General features: G+C 48.9%; 1 protein-coding gene across 2 annotated transcripts in view; it reads left to right on the top strand.

Annotated features, from left to right (window-relative positions):
* Positions 1-18834, top strand: part of NEK6 (NIMA related kinase 6) — a 123197-nt gene that overhangs the window by 63580 nt on the left and 40783 nt on the right. The window contains exon 1 of one of the 2 annotated variants that reach the window (XM_053961946.1): positions 14546-14633. The exons of the other annotated variant lie outside the window; for it this stretch is intronic. The gene's annotated coding sequence lies outside the window, so the exon portion shown is untranslated. Of the gene's footprint in view, positions 1-14545; positions 14634-18834 lie in introns of those variants that run through there. 2 annotated transcript variants of the gene reach the window in all.

The following is an 18834-nucleotide window of genomic DNA, read 5'->3' as shown; positions in this document are numbered from 1 at the left end:
GTAGCTGTGGAAATGTCTTGCTGAAAATCTAAAATAAATGAGAGGGAAATCAGTCACATTGGCCAGAGCTCCGGCTCAGCTCCCTGAGGAAACAGGCAGCTGCTCTGACCTCTGGGCTCTGCATCCTGCCACCCCATGGGGTCCAGCTCCTGCCAGGTTTTGTGCTGGCTTTTGGGGCTGGGCTGTGAGTCCCACTTGTTTGCATCGAGAATTTTTTAGCCCCTTGTCAGCTGTAACGCTGGGGCTGAATGTGCACAGGGTCTGGTGAACTCCCCCTGCTCCCAGCTCGTCTTCTGCCCCCCCGGCCCCCGCAGCCCTGCCCTGGTTAACGACCAGAGGCAGAAGGAACTTTGCAACTCCGTGAAGCTCAAACATTTCCTGATGAGTAAATGCAGAGCAGCCAAGCTGGGGAACGCTGCCCGGGCAGGAACGCTGCGGGGAGGCGCTGCTTGGCTGGCACGGCGCAGGGGCTTCCCCAGCCCGCAGCTACGGAGAGTCCCAGCCTGTGGCACCCGGAGAGCCCCAGAGCACCCGGACAGCCCCGGCCTGCGGTGCTCCACCAGCTGCAGAGGCGACACTGGTGGCATATGGAGGAAAGGGTTAACTCCCACCAGTACCAGCTGCTCCCAGCAAGAAGCAAGGAGCAGTGTCTTGCCCTCTGGGCAGACCAGCCAAGGGGAATCTATCCAATGGGTAACTGGATCTCCCAACCCTGTGTCTCAAGGGCACTGAGGGCTGCTCTGTTCCTGTTAAGTGGTTCATGTGTAGTACTCCGGGGAATTTCAGCGCCCATCCACTCTTGGCTGCAGGATCTAGTGGATTCTGTCTTAATCCAGGCACTGGCATGTAGGAGTGGGTGTTGTGTCTCTGTTCTGGGGTTTGCATATTTACAGTCTCTGAATAGGAAGCATCACAACAGCAGAGTTCTGTGGGACATGACTGGGAATGTTGTGGAGCGGAAAAATGTCCCTGTCAGCCTGGGGTGTGGGAGAGGTGCTGCAGCGTTCTGTAAAGTTTGCCAAGTTGCAGTATGACATGTGTCGGAGCTGTGGCTGAGGAGTGGGGAAAGGTGGCCCTTGGGAGGGCAGGGAGAGGCAACTGAACAGCTCGGACGTGGAGCTGGGTCTCTGCAAGGGCAGTGTGAGCCCCTCGTCCCACTGCAGTGGTGTGCAGGGCTTGGCAGCAGCACGGCCAGTCAAGGGCAGGGGAAGGAGGCAGCTTCCCCCCATCTCCAGATGTGCCAAACAGGCAGAATAATAGGAATCTAAGCTGCCAGCAGCAAACTGAGAGATGCTTCTGGAAAGCACCATCTAAAGCTGTAGGAACATGTTTCTCCTCCCACTGACTTTCAGAGCTTTGCAGTGATTAAGACACATCACTGCCAGGACTCCTCTGTAAAGCTGCTCTTAGGTGGTTTCCCTGTGGGACAGGGTGAGGTACAGGACTTCACAGGGATCTGAAGTGAGATAGGAGATGAGGTGTTGGTCCCTGGCTCCATCCACAGCTGGTCCTGGCTCAGGCATCTCTCCTGTGGGGAGCTTTGTGGGTCCTGGTGTGGAAAGCACCCGTGAGCTGTGCTGTTCACAGGGCAGGTGGTGGCACGTTGCTACCCCTGGCCTAATTTGAGTCTCACATGGCTCCTGCTATTCCAAAATGGAAAGAAGACATTATAATTTCCTCCCTCTACATTAAATTTGCCATGGTGACCAGTCACTGCCACTAGCAGAAGGAGGGAACTGAGTTCCTTGGCTGAGCTTTGGGACCTCAGGGGCCACAGCTGGCAGGGAAGGGAGCAGCACAGCAGGGTGGGCACAGCTCCCCAGTGTCTTTGTCCTGACAAACCTCATGATCTGCACTGACAGCTTCCCAGTTGTACCCACACCCTGGTTTGAACAGCTGTAATATGGTGACAGCAATGACCGTCTGCACTGCAGTGCTACAAAGGCTGATGTTTGACTTGTGCTTTTAAGTGCTTCAGGGAAAGACATTACTGTGAAGTGAGTGTGGCATCCTGGAGCAGGGTTCTGCCACCAACACCACTGGAACGGGAACAGCCACCAGCTCCTACAGGTGCACTCATTTGTGCTCCTTCTCTTTTCATTTTCACTCTTCAAAGGGCTGGGCATCTCCTAGACAGAGCTGGGAGTGTGGGGAGCTGGGATTTGAACTCATGAGCTTTGTGCAGCCTGCAGCCTCCACTTATGTCTGCAGCCTATGGGGAAACAGTTTTGTTTCTTGGTTTGGTTTGGTTTGGTTCGAGGGGGAGGAGACCAGAGAGAGAAAATGACAAGCACTTGGGAAGACCAGCTTGTTCTGGGTGAGGTGCTGCCCAACAGGAGCAGCAGTGCCTCAGAGGTAGGTGGTGAAACTGTTCCAGGGAACAGGACTGATACTCGTCCCTCTCACTGAGCTGAGGCCTCATTTGCACAGAGGGATTGTTCTCGGGAAGCTTCTCTGTGGCTGCTGGTTGGACCTCTCCTGCCTAATGTGTGTGCAAGGCCAACCCATGGTGCATCTCCAGTTGTGGAGGCCTTGTTTGGTACAAGCAGAAAATAACACAAAATTTCTTCCTTTTTGCCCCATCCTCCCTGCACGGGGACTGTGTGGAGGAGGAGGAGGCTCAGACCATAAAGCTGGGCAGCAGGACTTGCATGTCCTTAATCTTCCCTCTGCTAATATTCTCTCTGCTAGCATGGATTTTTTACTTGAAGCACTAGTTTCACAATCTGTAAAACAGAGATGGAAACTAGAGCCTCACAGGAATATTCTACACACTTCAGTTTGTCTCATCTGAATTCACATCTCCCTGCCTTGTCCCCCCAGCTCTCTATCTTTTTCTTTCTCTGTGATTGCAGATAGAATCTCGTAAATGTTGTTCCAGGCCTAAATTAAATGACTGCTCAGAAGTCAAATCCCATCTGTGGCATGCCCTGTGACCTGGCAATCTTCCTTTCCATCGCTTGAAGCTGGCAGCATCCCAGGGTCTCAGGGAAGTTCTGCAGAAGGATTGTCAGGCTCCTGGGATTTAGTTTAGATCAGTATTTCCATCCCCAAAATCTGTTTTGGGGGGAAGGGAGAGAAGAAAGCAGTTTGATGCAGACTTCTAAATTGGCCATGTAAAGTCCATACACTTAAACTGTGAAGTAGTCTGTTTTATATTGGAATTTGTTGGATCCTCTTAAAGGCAGTGGAAACTTAACTACAAGAAGTCCTCTTTCTCCCACACTTGCTTTCCCTGGGTTTTGTGTTCTCTGAGCATCCTGCCCGGTGTGTGCCGCAGCCGCTGGCAGTGGCGGGGAAGGGGCTGCAGTTTGAAATCCTGAAACTGTGAGAAGTAAGATTTTTATCTCAAGTGAGCGTTTTTTGCTTTATTTAATACCAGCACTTTGAAGTGTCTGAGCACGGCACAAAATGTACCTAAAGAATGTGGAGGAACAAAAATAACAACAGGAAGCTGTTACGAAAGCAGCAGGAGATGTGATTGCACCAGGGCAGGATCAGGCTCCGGCCCCGCTGCCCTGCAGTAGGGGTGCCAGCACCATCCCTGCAGAGGGAGACAAAGTTGGGACCCACTGCAGGACTTTTCCATGGGAATTCAACAAGACCTATTTTCTGATGAAGCTGAAGTTGGCAGCTCATGTAACCAAGCCAAGGAGCTCACTCCAGAACATGGTGATTTTTAATAAAGTCACAATTGCTGCTCTGTGCTAAATGAGTCATTTTAAAGTCAGTCCCTCATAAAACAATCACTTCCCAGATCCTGCTTCCTTCTATACATGTCTCACCAGCACAGCATACTTTTATGGCATAAACACCACCTTCGCTTATATTGCTGCTCAACAGTTACTGCTTGTTCTCAGCGATTTCTCAACAGTGAAATCCAGGCCGTGCACAATGCCAGGGAACAGCATGCTCGGAGGAAGGGCCGGCAGCATCTCACATCCAAAGCCAGCGGCGTGAGCCGCCGTTCCGGTGACAAGTGCCCTGATGTGTGCGTGTGACACCGCCCTGCTGGGCACAACGGGTCCCCTGTTCCCTGGGCCCGGGGTCCGCACCGTGCCCTCCCGGCCGTGCGCGCGGCTGGCCCGCAGGGCTCAGCACGGACACTCATCTCATCGCTTTCTAGTCCACTGATCTTTTACAAACTTTGGCAAACTGAATTCGGTGTTGGAGCCTCTTTCAACTGCCTGCCAAATTACATAAAATTATTTAAAATTGGCCAGTGAGCTAAAAAGATGGGGGTGGAGGAGCTGGGGGGAGATGACAGATGGATGGTGTGAATGCAGGAGTCTTGCGTCCTTAGGAAGCCAGGCTTAAAACATTCAGGAAACCGAAGAGGTCTCTGATCCATGAACCCTTTTGTTCTGAGGCACTAATCTACCCAACCAAGCAAGCTGTTGGAAGTGCAGGATGATTTAGTTTACTTTGTTTATTTGCTTTTTGAGAAAGTGTGGGCCAAAATGATGGTTGAGACTATGGCACGTCTTGCATTACTGACTGCGGATCGCAACCTTGTAAAACAGCATTTTTGTAAAATACACTGTGAGCATTTGTAACCTGAACGCAAACTGCCAAACACACGTTCACACAACTCTGGTATTTGGTTTAATATGTATATATTTTCTTTTACAATTTGGACCTAATGAAAAACATGTGGTTTGTGCAGAGTGAAAGGAATAATAGAACTTTGTGCCAGCTGCGTCGGTTCCTGCTGGGCATTACTGACCGCATGTGCTCTCTTGCTGGCTTGTGACTCCAGATAGTGCAGAATGACTTGAACATGTTCCTCATCCCCACCCAAACCTGAACACTGCGGTTTTCAAAAACGCTGTTGTCTTGGCAAACTTCCAAATCCTTTCTGGGCATTTAAATCTTGGCTGAAGCTAGTGGAGCAAAAGCACGTTCCAAGTGTTTTCCCAGGCCTCTAGCACAACACCTGACTGCAACGCTGCTTTCTTCCCAGTACTCGATTGCTGTCTTTGCTCTTCTTTCAGCAGCAGTGGCACTCCCGTGGTACCTCCCTGTTTCCTTCTGATTTAAAAGAAAGCCCCATATCTGCCCAGCATTTGAGCCAGGGGTACCAAAACATTTTTGTTCTGTGGTTATTCACATCTGAGAACTGCAAACAGTGAGGACAGCGATGCTTCAGAGGCTCTCCAGAGAGCTGAGTCAGCACTTTCAACTTCCTGAGTGGTACAGACTTAAGAGGGCATAAAGCAGGGCTGCTGCTTTAGAAATGGCACAGAAACCCTACAAATGCAGAAAACTGCTCAAAGAAATGTAAATTTGAATGAGAGCCATTGAAACACACAGGAAAATCTTTCATTGTGAATGTAAATTTAAACAAAATCGTCTACCTCCTGCCTTCCCACACAAAGGAAACCTGCTGCCTCTTCCCTAGGAGAGTGTTTTACCAAGCTCATATGAAACTCTTTTTACAACATCCCTTTGTCTCTCTTGGAACCTGACCAAGAACTATAAGCCTTTAAAGAGAGCTTTTTGCTTGTTCAGGCCCAAGGGGAGTAGCTGAGTATAAATAATAGATTGGCCTCTTCTGTCTCCAGTGTTTCTGTTCTGCTGCTCCTCACAGACACAACCTGGGAAAGGTGTGGTGGTGCCTGCAGCAACACAAGAGCAGTTATCTGGTCTCCCTCGAAGAAGCACGATGATAAAGTGAGAAACAGCTGACAGGACCAGAGCTGGTATGTGCAGCCCAGCGGACATGACGCTCCAATTTTGGAAAACTACGACTGGGGAGACTTGCTCGCTCACTGGACCTTGCTGCTCTTTTCCATACAGGGAGCCTCGGGAGAGCAATGTCTTATCTGTCCAGCCTGCTCAGCAGAAACAGCCCCTCATCCAGGCAGATGATGGTCAACAATTAATACCTTCAGAACATACACCTAGCTACTGAAAAGTGTTAGGGATTTGCAATATAGACGCAGGCAACATGAATTTGTTTTTCCAAGGTGAGCAGCTCTACCACGTCCTCCTAGAAAGCCACAGTTGTCCCTTGTTTTATGTTTTGCCAGTGTTGCATTTTCCATGTCATCCCTGCCTGTGAGCAGCAGTGTCGTAACCCCAGGGGTCTGAACTGTCATGCTTCTCACCCGCCCCACTCCCACCCAGCCCTGCTTTTCTTCTCCTTTTATCTTGTGCCATCTCTACTCTTAAAACCCACCTCCCCACCTTTGCTAACAGCTACCCTTTAACAGTTGTCTCTTCCCCCCCAGTGTCAGATTCTGCCTAGAATTGCCAAGTTTGACACTGGCAGTTTGTCAGAACCCCAGTTCCCACCCGCTCCTTCTCTGCTGCTGTGGGTTGTAGGGAAGGGAGGTAGGTGCTGTTGTATAGTCCCAAAAGGAAAGTCTGTATTTATCTCTTGGCAAGCAGAATTAGGAACCTGAAGGAGAGTATACAGGCTTCTGCTTTCTCCTACTCCTCAGTTCCCTTCTTGGTCTCTCTGGGCAGATTAAGGCTTTTGTGCTGTTTTTACCAAGGTCAGCGATCTATTCTTTTGTATTCACTGTTCTCCACTCAATTAGTTGAGGGCATTTAACATGGATTTTTCATATTTGCATCGCAAATTCCAAATGATCCATGAAAGGCAGCTGTTCAGAAACTTCTGAATTCATTATCCCCAGTGTCTCCAAAGAAACTTTGCCAGCCATTTGACTGGGGCCCTGTGTAGTCAGTATGATAGGAAACTGTCAGTCATTTATAGTATGCATTGAAGAATTAATGTGATGCTGTGGCATCTGGTTTCCATTTTACATTCCCTGCAGCCTCTTCTTTCCTGACTTGCCATTTACTAATAGTTGTGTTGACCGATCAGTAGATGGAGAGCTGTGCAGCAGCACCCCAAGGCCTTTGTCAGCAGGGTCATCACTGTCCTTCCACACCTCACTGCTGTGCATCTGCCTGTGCACCGTGGAGAGCAGCCCACGCCAGCCCACAGCACCCTCCCCACTCCCAGGGACACGGGCTGGGACGAGCTGCAGGATGCACAGGCACGGGGTACAGCTGCAGAACACTCCTTATGTTCTTCTGTGTGACACACGCGTGTGCAAACACACCCCACAATCACATGCACAGAGCTCCCAGCTCTGCGTTTCCACCCCGTGTCTCAGCTGCATTCCTTGCTGCAGGAACAGCATGGCTGAGAGCCAGAGCCTGCTCTTGCTTTCTCTGCTCTTTCCTTCCCTCCTTCCTTCCTTCCTTCCTTCCTTGGGCTTGCTGGGTGTGACAGGCTGAACACAGTTGTTTATTGCTTTCGTTTCCCCATCTAATCAGATCTCTTTCCCTGACATTATGCAGCTCAGCACAAGTACTCCAGGTGGGATGAATCCAGTTCAGTGCCCTCCTCCCACCCTTGGCTGCTCCTATCACTAATGAACTGCAAACAACCATGTTCCCCATGTTCAACCTTCACCCTGTCCGATGCATCCATAATCTAAATATAGGCCATAATTATTCCTCTGGCGTCTGTTGGCCCATTGACAGAACTGACAGTGGCAGAGGTCAGGAGACCCTTTGCACCTTTAATATATTAACCATTATTTAACCATTTCCCTGCCACCGATTGTTACAGTCTTCCTAACACCCAGTAAATGTCTGGGGTTTGTTCTTTGGCTGTTCCAAAGCTGTTCCTTAGTCTGCTCCATTCCTGTACCACTGAATGCTGATTATTTTCTTCCCTCTAATTGGGACACTTGGTTTGTTTATCTGGTTGTGCAATCAAAATGTGAACCCAGGATGCTCTTTTCCAGCCAATGACCTGCATCTCCCCCAGATGCAAATCCCAGTGCCTGAGAAAATGAGTGCAGGAATCGATCTCTTGGCCAATGCACTGTTTCCATATTGGAAGCAGAGGCACTGACTTTCCATATTATTATTTTTATGGCCCTGTGGAACAAACAGTTGAATATGGTGCTGTGGGAGTGAACAGTGGGGGGAGAAACTAATTTGTGCTGTAAGTAATTTGATCGCAAATCATTTAGAGAATGTAAATTGTAGGGGAGAGATGTCACTCCTGGCAGAAGGTCGCCTGTGTCACCTGTCAGACAGTCCCCACTGGCGATCATGAAAATTTCTTTGTGGGATTATTAATAAATAAACATAATGCTCTGCATTTCTGCAGCACCTTTCAGTGCAGAAACAGAAAGCACTTCAACTTTAAGAGCTACGCTCCGCAATTATTGTAGCTTCCTTTCAAAATACTATTTTAAAGGTTAAATTTGTAATTTGTTTGAATGTTACCATCATAAAATGGTATTAAATTTAAATGACATTATTTCCATCTCCACCCCAGCTCATTTTGAGCTAAAGTGCAATCTCCATTTGACATCTTGATGAATTAAGTGAAGTTACAAGTCATTAGTTCTGAGACATACTTTAAGTATTTGCAGTGCAGTAGCTCTTGGAAAGCATAACAGTGGTCAGGAATCCAGCGTGCTCCTACAATGGACAAAGTTTTTGTCCCACAGAATTTATAGTTTAGTTCAAAACTATGAACAGCAGTAGAAGAGAAGGAAGGCTGGAGGCTGAAATAGTTGTGGGCTGTCCCACAGCACACAGGACACGAGGTTATGATCATAAAGTTGTTGTGCTGTCAGTCAGTGTGTATTGCTGTTCTGCCAAAGGACAGGCCCTGGCTCTGCACCTCGGTGTGAGCATCCCCAGAACTGTCCACAAGCTACAGCAATACCTGGGACAGGCAAAGAAAAGATGGTTGTATGATCCCTGTGTGTTCTGCTACCAGTAATGCCTCATTTTTCATTTGCATTCTTTTGTCTCTGTGGATCCATATGATTAGTCTGAAATGTAAAACCACCCACAGCTTTCTCTGGGCAGCAGTCTCCTTTTGTCCTGTGGTTTTTTTTCACAACAACAAGCACAGCTTGGGTCCTGACTCACGAGTAGGACCTAAAAATCCTTCAGGTACCAATCTGTCCTGCTGCCAATAAAGTTTATAGCAAAATTCATCTCACTTTCCCTAGCTGTGAAATGATACAGCATTGGTGCTATGAGCCAATCTTCAGAGTGAAGGAAGAGAACAAATCACAAAAGAAAAGTATTACCCAGAATAGATTCCTCAGAAACTATTCCCCATGCAAGGGGCTGGGAATGCCTGCAGTGTCTGGCAGGGTCACCCTCGTAACATCTGGCTGTGAAAGCTGGGGAGCTGTGCCAGCTCCTTTGGAATAACAAGGCGAGCTCACGGAGACAGAGCTGTGCATTCCTGTGAAACTCGCCCGGAACACTTGGAAAGGGTCACCAGGAGGAATGTCAGCGAAAACAGGGGAAGGGCCTAGGACTGTTAAAGCCAGAGCTGCTCAATCTGGCTTCAATTGCTTTTCTCCTTCTCTTTTCTCTATTTCTTTCTTCTCTCCTCTTCTCTGGCTGCTCAAGGGGAGGCATTTGAGCCTCACTAATGACCAGGGACACTATATAAACCAAATAAACTGTATAAACAGGGACCAACTTAAGGCAGTTCATTAAGAAAACAGGGAGACAGAGCAATAAAGCTTGTGTCTTGCTTACACAATAATGAAGTAGTTAGAAGGGTTTATCTTCACCATCAGCTTAACATATGGTTTGAGTTCACACCTGAGACCAGGCTCTGCAGTTATGCTGTTCTGTGGCCCCAGCCCAGTGAGCCACATTCACACCCTGCCCGGAGAAGTGAGGCAGGCACCTGAGTGAAGGTGCTCCAAAGCCCAGCAAGGGCAGGGTGAGCTCTAACACCCGTGGTTAGTGGCAGCTCCAGACTGGCACAGCTGGAGCAGAGGGACGGAGCTGCAGAAAGGAAAACGCGTGCGTCAATATTCATCCATATATTCATGATCTGTAGGCTTGGGTGCTGTGATGCTCATTATCTAGGCATGACCTTAAAAACTGCACTTGATTGAGAACACGGCAGCCCATCTGCTTGGCAGCACAGGCTGCTGGGGGCCTCACCCCAGCACGCTGCTCCCTGCACTACTTCTCTGCTCTGCTGCAATACGGATTCGAGGGCACGGGCTTCATCTCCAAACCCTTTGCTGGGGCTGAGGCAAGGCATCCACAGCTCCTTCTCTCTCAAGAGCACAGTGAGTGCTACCTGTGTGTGCAGGACACATAGCTTACTCTGTGTCCCAGCTCCAACTCTGTACAGCAAACTTCCTTCTCCTCCTTGCCCCAAAATGAGCAGCAACCACAAGACTGGGTGCTTGAAAAACTCCATCTTCCACTTGTCCTTCCACAAAAGCAACAGTAACAGCCGCCCCACAGCCCCTGTGAGGCTCAGTGGAGCTCATGCTTTACACTCTCTGCAGTTGGGGTGGTGTAGGTATCACCCTGCAGCCAGCCTGGGCGTGACAAGGAGAGTGTGCTAAGGCCGAGGTGTTCCCTCCACTGGCATGGAACACCTCTCCCAGCTGTCCTCTCCATGCAGGACAAGAAGCAAATTCATGAATGAAAATGCACAATTTCCTGCTCTATGAGAAGAGGGCAACAGGCCTCTTCCACTTTTTCCGCACTGCCCTGCCCTGGTTTCAACTGACCAAAGAAATGAATGAGAACTGTTTGCTGCAGCTTCATCATTTCAAACACACAACCACCAGAAAAGAGGAAGCGATTTTCAGTTTTCTGTCCATGTGAAAAATCCTTCTGCTCCTTCCTCCAGACACCTTCCTGAGCCTGTTTTTGAGCATCCCTTCTTCTTTAAAGGAAAACGTGTCTTTCTTCTAAGCAATTAAACTCTATAAAAAAGGCCATTTTCCCCATCATACTTTCCCATCTCCCCTTTCCTGGATGGCAGTCACATCCTCCAGATCTCATGCTGAGAAGGATATTCTGCCACCGGTCACATCTGGTTCCCTGATGAGATCCGCAGGCGGCCGGGCTGGAGCTCTTGCTGAGTCACGTGGTGGCTCTCGGCTCCTTATCTTCCCCAAGCCCTACGCTTTTTAATCTCCCTTGATTCTGTTTCTCTCCTTTCGGAGCACGCTTATCAGTTTGAGACTAAACTGCTGCACAAATGCTCATGAGATCAATCTACAGATCTTAAATATGGTACAAAAGAGGTGTTTCTGTGAGCAATCTGTTGGAGAGATTTTGTGCTGCCTTTTCGCCTCGTTCCACGCTGGTATGCATTCCTTCAGCATTAATGCTTCCTCTGGGACCCAACCTTATGGAAATCTGAGCCGGAGCGTGCAGGCTGCAGCCGCTCTGTGGAACTCAGCCTGCGTGGAGGGAGCTGCAGCCCTGCCTGTGGAAAGAGGAATCCACAGCCTGGCTTCTCCAGCTACTGCTGGAAGACTGGCTCTCCTTAAACTCTACAGTTTGCATTTGAAGAAGAAGGTTATTTTGGGGTTGTTTTTATTTTTGTTTGTTTGTTTGTTTGTTTTTGTGTTGTTTTTCCTCCCCTTAAAAATAACTTCTAGCAGTCTGCGCACTGTGAGCTATTAGGAATGGAAAATAAATAAGTCAATAGGCATATATTAAGTCAGTAAGGCCAGGAATTTATCGATAACAGACTGAGGATGAAGGATACAGTGACAGTTGCATTTAGCTCTCAGAATAAAGTAAATCAATCGTATTGACTGTATGTTGATTTAAAATCCTTAAAGGTTTGGGTCAAGATCCTTCTAGTTTTCTCAAAACGGACTTGCGAATCTCCATACCCACAAGTAACACAGGAATGTTCCTGGTTTAATGTTCTCAGCCCCTGATATTACAGTGCTCCCTTGCTGTGCTTGGCTCTGTTGGATCAATTATCATGAAGTGGCCTCACTCCCAGTGGGTCAGTGCTACAACATTGGGCTGTAAATAGTGAGGAGGCCGTGGGTGCTCTACAGCCTTGTGAGTATTGGCTATAAATGCATTAGCGGCATAAAAAACAATTTCTTTGTATTTTAGGTTAAAAAATAAGTTATTTAAATCCAGTTGTTTAAAATACTTTTATTTAGGTAATTCTCCATTCCTTACAGACTTACAGTAACAACTAAGAATTCCTTTGGACAATTGAATCAGTGCAATTTTAAGAAGTGCGGATTACGATGTACATCAACCCATCCTTGAACTGTATAAAATAATTAACTGATTAAATTAAATGATTAGCTGGGATCTGTGAATGATGCAACCCTCATTTACATGTGTGTGTATAAAATACATTTTTTACACTCCAGGAGACTTGGTCTGTGGCTGTTCTTACAGACCCACGTAAGAAGTAAAGTAAACATCTGAAAGTTCTCACTTCAGGGGTTGTTTGAAAGAGAATTTCACACAGAACTGTAGCAGAGATATGAACAAAAGTCTATTTCTGTCAAGACTTAATTGAGGAAATTTAATTTTCTTTCTTAACTGAATTGCTGTTGATAATTTAAATTAATTCTGTCTGGTCTGTCTAATTTAACCATGAAAAACCTGGATCTTGGAGCTGTGCACAAGAATGTAGCAGATTTTAAAAAACAGCTTTACTGAATAGAAAGACAGTAATTTATGGCAGCCTAACAATAGATACTTTTTGGTTGTTGTTTTGATGTAAAGCACTTAAGTTCTTCCACCTCAATCCATTGACATTCTCATTTTAAGAGAAAGAAATGCATTTTTGCAAATGGTGCATCAACAGACTTTGGGAAAATTGAGTTTGGAGAAAAAAATTGAATTAATTTTGTTTCTCTAAGCACTTTCCCATGTTTCAGATTTTGTACTGATAGATTGATGATATGATTTGCTTTAAAACCAGGTGGCCTCTTAGTTTCCATCTGTTGTGTCTATTGCTCTGTCTCTAGTGAGAAGCATTGCAGAGCTGTGCAGGCATCTGCACCCCGGAGAGAAACTCTGTGCCATCAGAAGTGCTCCAGGAGAGAGAATAGACTTTCACTGTCTCTAAAATGTATCAGAAACTCAAGCCCCTGGATCTTGTTTATATTCACCCAAACTGAACACAGTGAATTTCTATTAGCTAGGTGTAAACAGCTTTATAACAAAACCAAAACTGAGTGACATTTCCAGAAGAAACAGTTAAAGTCTTCCCAAACAACCACGGCATTTTCTGGCCTCTCTGGATGCTGGAGGTGGCACTGCTTTAGCAAGAAGGTTTTCCTAAAAGTTTGAGTTTCTGTGGATAAAAGCCATTTGAGCAAAGACCTGCCATCATGTTTCAGCTTCTGTAAAACACAGAATTATTTTTAAGTATGTAAGTGGAGTCTGCTGGAAAAAGTGACTTTTTCGAACCAAAATGTCTTGGGCAGCAGGTTCCCCACAGCTCTGGAGTAGGTGTAGGTGATGCAATCAGTCGGGAGAGAGGGGACAGAGCAGCAGCACGCCACGAGGGCTGCAGGCATTTCCTTGGAAGCTGCGTGTTGGGGAGCACGGGGCAGAGAATGCAGAGCGGGGCCTTTCCCGCTGCTCCCAATCCCCGGTGCTGCGGGGCAGGGCGGCCCTGTGTGCCATCGCCTGCTCCAGACAGCTGCAGCACACCCGAGGGGACTGGGAAACAGCGAGGCCAGGGCACGGGACACCGGGGTGAAACCACAGTCCTGTCCCGAAGGACAGGGCCCCTCTGTCGTAGGTGCCCGGCCTTAGCCCGGGTGGACTGGGCTGCCCTTCCCCTTCCTGCTGGGACTGGCTCCCTGCTCACTGCTAGGGCACTTCAACTCCTGTGTCCTACGGGAGTGATCAAAAAGAAGAAAAAGCACTTTAAAGTAGTATTTTTACTAGCAAAGGACTGCATGGAAATGGTTTCAGTGGCAGAGGTGCTTTTGCTGGCACAGCGTGTTTCATTTGTGAGCTGCTCTAGGGCTCGCTGGTGTTGGCACTGTGCTGTGCCAGCACTGGGAGTTTCCAGTTGTACCAGCAAACATCTCCACGAAAGTTTGACAAAACTGGCAACAGTTGACAAAATAGGACCAATTGCTTGGTCCCGGGCCCTGGCGCCGCACAGGGGCCATTGCTGAGCCTCGCTCGTTTGGTTTGTGTTTATTGCCAAGTTCGTGTTCACTTGTGAAAAAAACCTGTTGAATTTCAAGTTCAAATTCAATTTATGTCGAGTACTCATACATGTCTGGAATTGCAGATTGAGGATTTTCTGTCCCAAAAGCCGGATAGATTTTGGAGCCAAACCCGTTCAGGCCGGTTAGTTCAGGAACTCGGCTGCGCCGCTCTTGAGGCCCGAGGCTGCGAAACGCCTGGCCCGGACCCGCGATGGGGTCCCGCTCCCAGCCGAGCGGTCCCGGCCGCCCTCCCGCAGCCCCGGCGGGAGGGGATCCCGGGCCCGGGGAGCCGGGGCGGGGAGAGTCGCGGGCGCCCCTTCCGTCCCGCGGGGCAGCGCGGCGTTGCGGTTGCGGTTGCGGTGCCGGTGCCGGTGCCGGGGCCGGAGCCCCCGGGGCCGCTCCAGGTGCGGGGCCGCAGGTGGCGCCGAGCGCGCACGCGCCGCCCCCCGCGCGCGGCCCCCGCCCGGCCTGCGTGGCAGGCGGCGGCGCGCGCGCGCCCCGAGCGGCGGCGCGTGCGCGGGAGCGCGGGGCGGGAGCGCGGGGCGGGCGCGCGCGCGCGGCGAAGTTCCGTGCGGGACGCGGCGCCGCTCGCTCGGTCCTGCGGGGCTCCCGCGCCCCCCGCGCCGGCACCGCCGCGCCTCCGCCGCGCCGCAGGTGAGCACGCGGGGCCCTGCGCGACGCCGGGCCGCGACGGGGGTGCGCCCGCCCGCCGCGGGCCCCGGCCGGGCCGCGGGACCCAGCGAGGGGCGGCGGGGGGACCGAGCGGCCGCGCCGGCGGGGGCCGTGCGGGAGCGGGGGGGAAGGTCCGAGCCGCGGGGCCCGCACGTGCCCGGGCGGGAGCGGGAAGCGGCCGGGAGCGGCGCCGGGCGGGTCAGCCCCCGCTGCCGCCGGACGGGCCGAGCGGCGGCCTTGCGACTTGAGCGAAGTTGAGAGCGTGGTACAAACGCGAGCGTTTGCGCGCTCTGCTGTCGCTCGGAGGGTCTGGGGAGGTTTGGGGGGGTTTTCCATTTCAGCAGCTGTGCTCCAAGCGCACGCTCCCCGGAGGAGCCGTTCCCGGCCCCGCGCCGCTCCGAGCGCCGCTGCCCCCCCGAGCCCGGGATGTGCTCGTTTGTCTCCTCGCTGGGGCTCCCGGGGTTGGCGCAGAGAGCCCCGGCGTGTGCGGGAGGCCCCGAGACCCTGCCCGGCTGCTTCACGCTGGGCTCTCCTGGGACCGATTCTGGCGAGCCCCTGGCCCCGCTGCCTCTCCCGGTGCGCTCTGCCGCGCTCTCGCCGAGGGTGGGAAGCCCGCGGTAACCCCGGTGCCGGAGGATTACACATGGCTTTGGAGAGAGCACACGGTAAAGCTGAACTATCAAATACCATCTTTTCCCTCCAAAGTGATTTATGCTTGGTTAGGATAAGGGTGACTTTCTGAGCCCATCTGTTTGTCTGCCTGTTCGCACACATGGAATAACTCTGCCCGTGGTGATTGCCTATGGCATTATTGCAGGAGAAGTAGTTTGATAGGAAATATTGTAGCAATTAGAAGTCCAGTGATGCAAGTTCCTGACACATTGTGACTGTCTTGCTGTCAGTTCTGTGTCTCCTTTAAAAGTTCATTTTTTATGAATCACTGTAAGCAACCGTTTAACTTCTGCAACATTTCTACAGCTTTTACATTTGAGACATCTCTTGACATTGAGTCAAACTCTTTCCACTGTTTTTTTTTTTTTTTCCTGTAGACATTCTTTGTGACAGTCATATTCTGTTAAGCAACAACAGAAAAAAAGAAGGAACTCCTTTTAGATAAGACTGTTGCTGCCTGTTTCCTCTGGCTCTGAGTCTTAGAGATCTAAAAAAATGGGAGCTGTGAGAAACTTTTATTATGATGGAAAAAGAGCGTCTTCTGTGGGAAGTGAGATTCTGGATGGAGTGTGAGTGACTGCTGTCACCCCAAAGGAATTGTCAGAGCAGAACCAAACTTTTGCTTTCTTAACACCTGTGACATATAAACTGCTTCTGCTTGTTTAACTTTCCCCTCCTTCATCTGGAATTCTGTCTCTGGACAAATAGGTAATTTGTGAGAGAGGATGGATGCATAATTTTATGTACCTTTTCAATTTTATATACCTTTTCAAATTCTTCACTGTTCATTTTGTTGGGAGAAAACCAGATGAAGATGAGTAACTTGAACCCCAAGCCCATATATATTGGGAAACAGGGTTTTTTTGCAGTACTTGCCCTCTATGATCCTGCCTGAAAAGTTTTGTAGTCAGTCTATAACACTGAATCATACATTGAAAATATTGAGCCTACAGTGGCTTTTACTCATTTCTTGTGATTATTGAGGCTGTACTGGAGAAAATAGAGATTCTGAGGCTTCTCATGCAGCGTGTTTTTGGGCTTTATTCACACCTACCTGTTGGTCTGAAAGGCTCTTGCAATGGCTTGAAAGAGGTTTTTGCGTATTGAAGGAGCTGTTGTTTATTTGGAGTAAAATGAGTATTTTTGTTTGAATGGGGGTAGGAGCCAGAAATGCCCATTTCTCCTGCTCTGCCTCTTAGCTGTAAAATGGGGGTGGTTGCCAACAAGTCCCCTTCCTGAACACCTGCAGCTTTCTAGATGTGTAAAGAATTAATTAGTGGATATATTTTAGCATATTTTCTTCCTTTATGTGGTGCAAAATATATTTGACCTTAAGGCTATGAAAAATGTATAACAACAACCAGCCTGGCAGAACAGACCAACCCCTGTGGCTGCAGCAGCCAACAGCTGGGGCAGGTGAGAGAAATCAAATGTATTCAGTCTGAATTTAAAGCAAGAAAAAAAAGGAACTGTGGCTGGAGGAGCAGAGGAAGTACTTGCAGGAAGATTTCGAAAATGAAATGACGAAAGTGGAAATCTGGGCCTTGTAGGACATTTGCTTTGTCCTAAATGAAAGCTTAGATGGGCCCTGAGGGAAATGAATTTAATAGCCCAACTCGTGCTTTAGTTTTTGTCATTCTAACTTGCTTTTCTTAGAGGTTCTTGTTGCAAAGGAGGTTGTTCATGGTGATCTTCAGCAATGAGAGCAATAAGTACATGGAACCTCATTTTAGAAGCTGGGCTCACCTTCACCACTGAACAAACCTGTTTCTAATTGCAACTTCCACAGTTTTACTGCAGCTCAGCACTTGCATAGACAGAGAGTGGTCGTGATGCTTTGTTTGGTGTGAGCACAGAATTATGGTTTGGGAAGTCGTGAATGGCCATTCTGCCCATGACACACTCCTGCATTTGTCTTGGAAACTCACTGAACCAGTCTGTTTTACCTTTTATGGGCAGATGGTGACTAACCCAGTGTACACCTCCCCAGGTGCTTTACTGGGGTGTTTGTAGGAAATTATGTGATATGTGGCGTTGTAGCCAGTATAAATACAAGAGGCAGGAAAAAATTTTGTAATATTGAAGGCAAAAACTAAATAGTCGTGCAGCTGAAAGATAGTTTATGATGGCCTTGATACCACTTGTCACTGAAGATGCTGAAAATGTAGCAAGAGAATGGTGACCTGCTCTGCTCCTGGTTGTGAGACAGGCACGGTAGCAGAGGAGGCTCTGTGCCTGTGCCACACTCTGTGGACTGGACAGAGCGGCCTTTCCCAGTACAAAATCACATGGAAGTTAAAGATTGGCTAAAATGGGCAAAGGGAACACTGTCCTGTTAAAGGCAGAGGCCTTGAAAATAGTTTTTTCTGTTACCAAATGCTGTTAAAGCTGTGTTTATTGTACTCACCCTTTGTAAAGCTTTCAGTACAAGCACATGCCAGTGCTCAGCAAGGGCCCTGCTGCTTTCCACTGGCAGGTCAGGGAGCACTCCGGGAGATAAGAGCAGTTTATCTGCAGCTGATGGGAGCACTGGGGAAGATTCGGTGTGTCAGCACCAGGCAGTCCAAGTGGCTGGGCTCAGGGCACGCAGCTGCTGCCACCGGGCTGGAGGGTTCCCCTGGTGTTCCCAGGCTGGCATTCCCCATCCTGTGGGCAGGCTCAGCTCACAGTGGACTGGTGTAAAACCGAGGAGCCAAAAGGAGCTTGATTAAATAAGAGAGTTGTGGCTGCTGGAAGGGCAGATGGTGCTTTCCCAAGCTGTGTCCTTGCCTTTTCCTGTGGTGGGACTGGTGCACTGAGGGATCCAAGCCTGCTTTCAGGGACTGGGATGTGTGCCCTGCAAACAGGCTGGACCCCAGGTCTCTTCACTTGTGAATTCCATGTTTCACTGCAGAGCTGTGTCTCTAAAGTTAAATGGAAGAAAATGGAGCAGCTAGGAGGTAAAAGAAGAGTTCAAAGCGTTCAAACCGAAAAGTGATGTTGTCTCAGTTAGTATTTTTCTTTTTGAAGAAAAAAAAAACAGAAGCCAAAACATTTGCATGCCAAGTCTAGATTTAGGTCTGACTTAAAAGTCATAGTGCTTTTTGGAATTGCTGCAGTGTGTCTAAACTACATAGAAAATTAAACTGCATAAAGTACTTCAAAGTTCTTTTCTCACAGGTTTTGGGGGTGGTGAGGAGGTGTGTGTTTCTAAAGCTAGGCTGGGAGCTGCTGTCTCGAGCTGGCTGAAATGTAGGACAGGTAGAACTGAGGTTCTGAGTGTGTGACCAAGTGGCAGTTCTAGAGCCTGGAAGTAAAGCTTTGTTTATAAACAAAAAAGTACAAGGAGTTATTTTTAATAGTGGTTCAAATGCAGAGGCCTGTGGAGCTGTCAGATCTTTTTACAGGTAGATAAGTATTTTTCTATCTCGACATATTTTTATGTGCGCCTTGAATTGAATCAAGATTACTTCAAGTTCTAACCTGTGCTAAGTATTTAAACATCTGGACTCACTGCAAGTGTCATTGCTGT

The sequence above is a fragment of the Vidua chalybeata genome, chromosome 21, assembly GCF_026979565.1.
Source record: "Vidua chalybeata isolate OUT-0048 chromosome 21, bVidCha1 merged haplotype, whole genome shotgun sequence".
In the NCBI taxonomy this organism is placed as follows: Eukaryota; Metazoa; Chordata; class Aves; order Passeriformes; family Viduidae; genus Vidua; species Vidua chalybeata.
The sequence above is the reverse complement of the archived record's forward strand: the minus strand, read 5'-3'. Positions and strand labels throughout refer to the sequence as shown.